Consider the following 8,215-nt stretch of genomic DNA (forward strand, 5'->3'; position numbering starts at 1 on the left):
TTAAAATGCAGCAAATATTAGTAGAAGTGATAAAAAAGTTACCTTTAGATGATCAGAAGAGTATTCAGAAAGATGGTGGTTGGGGGAATCGGAGCGTTCGCTGGAGGGTTTCGAGAGTTTGAAGAGAGGTAGAAGATAATGAAACAGTGAAATGGCGCGAAGTGTTTAAGAGTTTCGAAGAGTTTCGAACGTTGCGAGAAGCGCAAACGACAGTGAATAGTGGCCGTTGATGAGTCCACGTGTCGAATGATCGAAGAAGTTGCACTAGTACAAAATACATAATTGACGACTCCTTATAAAGGCGGTTCGTAAAAAACAGTCGTTATAAGTGAGGTGGTGACAATTTTCGTTATTTTTTTCAAATTTTCAACACATATCACGATGGTTCTCTTTAGAACCGTCTTTATATGTATGGTGTGTGTGTTTACAAAGACGGTTGGAACCGTCCTTGTATGTTAGGTTTAGTATATCAAATTCTCGTGCCCTAACTACCACCCTCTCTTTCCCTCACTCACATTTCACTCTTATTTTCTATTTTCACTCACTCATCACCGCTGCACTTTCCCTCTCACTATTCCCCTCACCCACAACCGCGCCTCCTCACCCACAGCCATCGAGTTTGTGCCGCCCTCTTCACTCACCACCGTCACAGATCTCGCCTCCATCCAACACGCTGTCGCACCAGCTTCTTCTCCGCGAGCCAGCAGAGCTGCGACACTGTGTCGGGAGCCACCGCGAGCAAGCTTCGTCATCGCGAGCGCCACCACGATTTGCGTCACGGCGTCGTGCTCCACTGTGTCCATCGCCACTGCGACGACCCTCCTCGTGCGCCATCCTGCATATACGTTGGCCCTCTTCACACCACCACCAAAGAAATCCTAGAATATCTTTAGTCTCAGGTCACACGTATTTTCAATTCACCATTTTTCATTCTCATTTTCACTTATCCTTTGCTATTTTCTTGAAATTATACTGATTGGGAAGCCTTGTGTTGTATAATATGTTGTACCTTCTGTCTTTTGAAGCATGTTGTAGCGGTCCCTATAATTGAAAATCACAATTCCTGCTCTCAACCTATAAAACAGAAAGCACATACTTAATCTTTTTATTGTTTTATGGCAATAGTGTAACTGGTATTGTTTTCTCTACTATTCTTGTAGCAAGCAACAGGTGTCGTCCTGGTTTCTCATCAACACAACACCAGGATTTATAGAGATAGAGCTTCTAAGTCAAAAAAAATTGGAAATTGCTGATTATTAATATTGAAAATTTTAAGGTGTTGGAAATATTGGGGGCTTCTAATTTTTCTAATTTTTTTTGAAACTGGCACTGGTTTGTTGTTATGATTTTGTTTGCTGGTTTGCTGCTGCTGAAGGAAAGGCTTTTAACCTTTTTTTAGACGTCACTATGCAGAGTTGGTAACGTAGAAGTGGGTATAAAACCTGGTTTTTTGGGTCTAGAGAACCCCGGTTGTGATTTTTGTTGCTGGTGTTGTGGTGATGCAATGCAGGTTTTTATTGTTTTAACAGGTTGCAAGTATCGTGTTGTGGGTGCCACTTCCCAGATGCCATACACTGAAAAAGCTAAGCACTTTTTAGGCTATGTTCTCCAGCCAATAGCTATTTGTGTTTGTTTGTGGTAACTTGTGATGTAGCTATAGGGGCCCGCCATTAAATCTGATTTTTGCGTGCAGAGCCAAAGCATTGGTGTATTGCTTCTTGATTCATGAAGAGTGGATGCTTCCTCAACATAACTACTTTATTAACCATCTACTGGAGTGGTATGTTGTAGTTGTTACAGTGCCTGTAATAAACTTTTCTGCTGCATACATATAGTGAAAAGCCAACTTTTTTGTTTAGCGGGTTGGTAAAGGGTTTGTCTAGTTTTATTTTGTTGGGAAGTATGGTTTCGAGCTTAGGAGTGCTATAGGTTATATTGCACTGTGCTAGCAGGTCTCTGTGAGCATTGTATATGCTATCTGGTGGTCTTTTACTATAGGAGTGCCTCTTTCATAAATTTATTATTTCTTTGCTATTAAAAAAAAGTGTAGGAAATATTTGATTATATATTTGTACTGGGATGGAGAACACCACCAAACAAGAACTGAAAAAGAAATAGGAAATAAACAAAAGGAAGAGCTTAATTGCTTAAACTTCTGTTTGTTTAAACTCATGTAATGGCTCCTTGATCAATTCAACCAGGAGTAGGTAAATGTAGAAGTCTGTGATCAACCATCAAATTGAATTATGGCGATGTGGCAAGTGGCGTTGGATAGTTGATGTGGGCAGAGTGTTGAATGTTAGTAATGTGGTAGGTGACTTGGCAAAGCAGGTATCTCCCTTCTCACTGTTGTTAGTTTCCTTTTTTTCCCTTCACTTTTACCAGTTATTTCTTGTTAGATTTATTTGCGACTCTTTTCCCATTGTTGGTCAGTTTTCTTCTTCTTTTTCATTATATTTTAATTTGTTTTTTATTTTTTTATTAGTACTTTTTCTTGTGAATTTTGTATAATAACTTTAAAATGCTATTAAAAGTAATATAAAAAAACAACTTGTGTCCACGGAAAAATGTATATATTATTATAGATTAATTTATTGTTAAATGACCGTAAATATAGTTATACTCTCTCTACACATTCAGTTTAATTAGATTTTTAAAATTAAAAATAGATAATATTTCCTGACGTGCAAATTAAAACATGTTTCTAAAGAAATACATGTTTTTTAATTTGACTGTATAACCTATTAGGATTACATATAGTTATTTATAAATTCTTATTAACTTAACTACATTAATCTAGTTTTGTATATAGTTTTGAAAGAAAAAAATTCTTAAAGTTTTCTAATTGAAAAACTATTTATACGTAACTGATTTTTTTTTATCAGCAATGCAAGGTAACTGATATTTCAAAGAAAAGAATATAAAAATATAATTAACGATATAATATGATCTAAGGATAGAGATAGTGGAGATTTCTTTTCCCATCTCATTGCTCGATTGAGTGCTCCTATTTATCCAGCTAGAGAAGCACTATTTAATGTTCATACTTCACTTGAATCATTCTCACGGTATTGAATTCATTTTCTTTAAGGTACTTGCATTTGTGAGAACGGACAAGGGTAACAACTCACCTCATAGAGCAGATTGTCATGTGTGTAAATGCTTATTAGGATTTCATACCAAAGCTGAGGTAATAAAATATGTTCTTTTTACTTCTTGCATAAGACAGTTTGTAAAACTAGATTGCGATTTAATTTTCATTTTTTTAGTAGAGAAAATAGAAACTTGACAATGTAAACAAGAGTTGCTAGTATTTTGCTCTTTGCATGACAGGTGATGTTATTATTTATGCAGCAATCAGATTTAATGGGTTTATGGGCGTATTTACCTTGTTCAAAGATCCCGACGCGAGAGGGAGCCGTAAATTTTCTTCCCATAAGGGGCTTGTATGATTGTGAATATGAATTAGCTAGTAAGGAATGGATAAAACCAAATTTTGTTCAATTCTTCTTAGTCCAGAACAGTTTTGTTAGAACTGAGAAGCCAACTTGTAACACTTTCATATAGGAAATAGTTGACATGTCTGGGTGATTAGAGCCTATACTTATTATGAGAGGAGTTCTTTCGAGAGGAGGTTTATTGGAAAATATTCTTCAATGTTTAAGAGCATTATTGAATAAAAATGTAAATGAGTTAGTATGAGTTGAACATGAAACTCTGTATACTTAGAAGAACTATTCTAAATGATAAAATTGTTTTCTTTAATGACTCTTTTCAATTATTTTTGACTAATATAACATTGAAGATAATAATTGAGCATATATATTTGATAAACTTTCACATATTTAAATTATGATTTTAAATATTTTGATTTTTTGAAAATTGGATATTTTATATAGGTTTGAAGTGTATTAAAAATAAATATATTTTTTTTCAAAAAAAGCACATATAACGACGGTTCCACGTGGAACCGTCTTTAAAAATCATACATAGTTATAACGACGGTTCCCAAAGGAACGTCTTTAAAAATATATATTTTTTAAATAAATTAATTATTTAGTAGTATTTATAACGTCGGTTAAATGAACCGTCGTTATAACATATTTATAACGTCGGTTGACAAACCGTCGTTAAAAATGCCTGATTTATAACGACACTCACAATAACGACGATTTAATAACCGTCTTTATATGTCATTTTTAACCTTCGTTAATATAGTATTTTGTACTAGTGTTGGTGAAATGTCAAGTCAGTGAACAGTATGAGCGCCAACGCGCAAAGCCACGTGAGCCGCCAGATTTAAACCTCTTTAGTCTCCTCGCTGAACAAGTTGCAGCTCGAGACTGGGGGCTTGTGTACCGACCAGGTCATCGGGTGTGATGACGTGTCTAGCACGTGACTATGTGGGGCGTGCTCAGCAGAACACGTGGGCAAGAGAAGGATGAACGGTTCAGAGGTGAGCATAGTCGCCGGTTCATGAAACTGGCGTTCTGTAGTGAACATGGTCGGTTGTCGCCGGGTTTATCTGTCATCGACGTGTTTGGCAATGGGAGATCAGGTGGTCTGACGCCACGAGGAGCACATCGCCGGATTTCCCAGTAAACTCAGTTGAAGCTACTGAAGGCTCAAAAGAGTAAGTTCAAGCGTATAATTTCAGTAAGATGATTGTTGTGCCAGCATAAGGCGTGAAGGGCGCGTGCGTTGAAGGGAACAACTTGCCTGTCAGCGACAAGATTCCCAGAGTGGACATTCGTTGATGGCAAGGTTTCCTCAGCCAGAACATGCATGGCGCGGTGATAAGGAGGGTGCCATTAGCAACAAGCGATATCACAGAGATGGTGCACTTTGCTGCACCCGATACTCGCCTTGTCGGGTGGTGTTCTAGAGCATGTCGCGTGCTAACTTACTCCTTGAGTAGAGGACTTAGCCGCGCGACTGGTTACTACACAGAAATGACGCTCAAGTTGCCTCAACCTAGATGACGACACGTGTAGGGTTGGATGCTACCTGTTATTCCAACCCAGATGATGACACGTGTAGGGTTGGATGCAATAGAGAAATGACGCTCAAGCTATCCTAGCTCAGATGATGACACGTGTAGGGCTGGGCACTACCTGCTATCTCAGCCCAGATGACGACACGTGCAAGGCTGGATGCGAGCCACGCGTCCAAAAGCATAACGGCCTGGAGAGGGAAGAAACCTAGCTATAAAGGTAAACTTAACAGAATTTGCAGAGGTACGTTTTCATTACGGCTCATTGCTAGGGTTGTGTGCCTTTAGTACGGTTCTACAGAGCATATTTTCTCTGAGTTTTGGGTGTTCTTATTACTGACTTGAGCGTCGGAGCGCCACCGGCCGCAGAGGCGCCACCTTGCGTTTTCAGGTTCTCAGAGAGGTTTTCTGTGGTGCGAACTTGAGAGCCACGTGGAGTCAAGCTGGTGAGGAGGTTCGTGACGAGGCAACGCTCTTACGCTAGGTCAATCGGCAGGATCACATTCTTTTTGTGAAGACAAATAGGGGGAGAAATGGTTTGGTTGTAATGTTCTTATTTTTGCACCTATTTTGCTTGGACATTTGCTTGAACATTGCCTTAACTGTTTTTAAGCTATTGCTATAACTCTGAATTTTAACTGGTTAATCCTATGATTTAACCGATTGTTTTTCTGTTGTTGCACTTATGCATGCGTTGTTGGTTTTCACACTGATTTGGTTGATGTTTTTCGTTGGAAATCACCTAGTGGAAACTGGTTTGTGGTGTTTGATTAATCTGGAATAGATTATCCTATGTTCTTGCATCTGTTTGTGATTGCAGGTTGTGCCAAATTCTAAACAGAACATTCCAAAGCATGCCAAAGATTTTTCTTCATCAAATAGGGGGAGAATGTAGAAAAATGAAGCTTTGATGCCTCCAAATCTATGAAGAAAGCTTGATGTCTGTGCTGCTGTATTTGGGGTTTAGTTCTAGGTTGTTTAGAATTTGTAAAGTTCATTCTTAAACCAATGCACAGCTGAATCAATCTGTTTTGCAAAAGAAAAATGTTTTTCTAAGTCATGGGAAAAACAACCGATTGATTTCACGGTTTAGTCGATTGTTTTACACTCAGGTTGATTGGAGGGTTTTTTTTTTCAAATTGTTTTTTGGTTGACTAACTGTCAAAACCAATTCAACCAGTTGATTTTTGAATTTCTTAACAGTTTTTCAAAATCTTGTTAAATCTGTTTCCAGTTGATTTGATATTGTTTTAGCTCGTGATTAACTGCCTAAAACGGCTAGATTGAAGAGCTATAAAACTGGTTACCCTCCATATTTGAAAATACACAGAAAGTGAGATAAGGAAGATCTTTGAGGGAGATTTAATTCAGAGCTTTGCTAAGATTTCCTAAGGTTGTGCAAGTGGTTCAATAAGTGAATTAGAAGCTCTGTGATTTCCTGTACTCCAGGTGTAATTTGTTCCTTATATTCCTGTAATTGTTTTTCATTTTGTATTCTTGTAAAACATTGAATATATAAGGTTAGAGGTTGTTCTGATTGTGATTGTGTGAAAAGGAAAAGAGGGTGAGTGTTCTTGTGGGATCTAGATCACCTCTTTGTAGTGTTGTGTGATTGTAATCTGTTGGTGGTTACTTAGTGAATACCCAATGGTTTTCTGGGAACAGGATGTAGCTCTGGTAAGGAGTGAACCAGTATAATATATTGTGTGATCTTTTCTTCCCCCCACTCATTTAAAATATGATCGAATTGTGATTTTAACATTGCTGCCATAAACAATTTGTTAAAACGTAATTTCAACCAGTTTTTTTTCTGATAGCTGGTTTAGCAGTTCTGTTTTCTTGGTTGATCTGATTCGTTTATTTGTAAATCAATATCAATCTTCATTCTTAACATATATTTGCAAAAAATGCCCCTTAAATAATTCATCCCCCTCTTGTTAAGGCCATTAATTCTTACAAGGAGGTGGTCGTCCACCATAGTATACCGACTTGCATTTTTTTTACTATTTTTGCTTTTATGGGGTTTGAGGGGAGTAACCCATCTGCAAAATATCGGATATACGGTGTCATCTAGTTATGTGCAGAGGCGACCTACATTACCTCGAAGTTGCTCTCTTCGGACACTTACTCTTGGTACTTTCAACGTTTCCTGGATGACAAATCGGTGCCTTCCCCCTTTGCCCAAGCTTAAGAGCTTGGATAGTAAGTCCATGTGAGAATTTTGCTCCCTAGGTACATGGATGAGGTTAAAAGTGGAAAAAACTTCCTTCAACATTTTCACGTACCTGAGATAGGAGGCCAAGTGCGGGTCTTTGGCTTGATATTCTCCCGACACCTGTCTTGTTATGAGCATTGAATCACTCATTGCTAGCAAACAGTGAGTTCTCAAATCCTTCGCCAACAACATGCCTGCTATAAGGGCCTCATACTCGGTCTGATTATTGCGCTTTGAACGTGAACTGAAGAAACTACCTAATGAGAACCCCGTTTGGTCCCTCCAGAATGAATCCGGCCCCACTTCCCTGCAAGTTTGAGAAACCATCGACAGAGAGGACCCATAAGGAGTCATCGGGATCGGGTTCAGAGCTCTTAGGGGAGAGGTCAATGAGGAAATTTGTTTATACTTGCCCTTTGATCGACCCGCATTGTTTATACGCTCCAGTCTTTAAATGCTTTGACCAATCATTAAATGCAATAAATAAGTTTGTTAAGATTTGATAACAAACTATATCTTTGAATAAATTCAGAAAAACAGATTTGAGTAACAAGCTTTTGAATACAAGTTTTTGATTTTTTCAAAGAGTTGAGATTGCTTAGAGTTTGTGATTGATCAAAAAGTGAGATAGGATTTCTGCTTGTATTGATTTGAGATTTGCTTCTGTAACAAGTGTAATCCTTGTATTCTGTTGAACAAGTTTGTTTGTGTTTGCTGAGAAGTGTTGTGTGTTCTTGAGGGGATCAAGATCAACATTCTTAGTGTTGGGTGTGTTGGCCAAGAGAAGTGTGTGTCTTGAGGGGTTCAAGGTCACTTTCTTGGTTGTGTTGTAAGTGATCTAGGTTTGATTGCTTAGTGAAATTCCTCAATGGTTTCTGAGAAGACTGGATGTAGCTCTGGGTTTAGAGAGAACCAGTATAAACATCTGTGTGCATTCTCTCTATCCTTAAACTCTTTAAATTCAGTTTTGATATTGGCAAACTGGTATAAACAACCGATTGTTTCTG

The 8,215-nt window shown here is 38.1% G+C and overlaps 1 long non-coding RNA gene across 6 annotated transcripts; it reads left to right on the top strand.

The window, feature by feature from the left end:
- Positions 1-408: 408 nt before the first annotated feature.
- LOC137835238 (uncharacterized) lies at positions 409-3,715 on the top strand. Of its 6 annotated transcripts, none has more exons than XR_011085052.1 (6): positions 435-899; positions 1,161-1,429; positions 1,530-1,780; positions 2,202-2,331; positions 3,092-3,190; positions 3,334-3,715. It is a non-coding gene; the product is annotated as an uncharacterized lncRNA (long non-coding RNA). The 6 variants fall into 6 exon arrangements; XR_011085049.1 differs by having other exon boundaries at positions 3,355-3,715; XR_011085053.1 differs by lacking the exon at positions 1,161-1,429 and having other exon boundaries at positions 409-899.
- The last annotated feature ends 4,500 nt before the right edge of the window (positions 3,716-8,215 follow it).

The sequence above is a fragment of the Phaseolus vulgaris genome, chromosome 5 (genome assembly GCF_000499845.2).
Source record: "Phaseolus vulgaris cultivar G19833 chromosome 5, P. vulgaris v2.0, whole genome shotgun sequence".
NCBI lineage: Eukaryota > Viridiplantae > Streptophyta > Magnoliopsida > Fabales > Fabaceae > Phaseolus > Phaseolus vulgaris.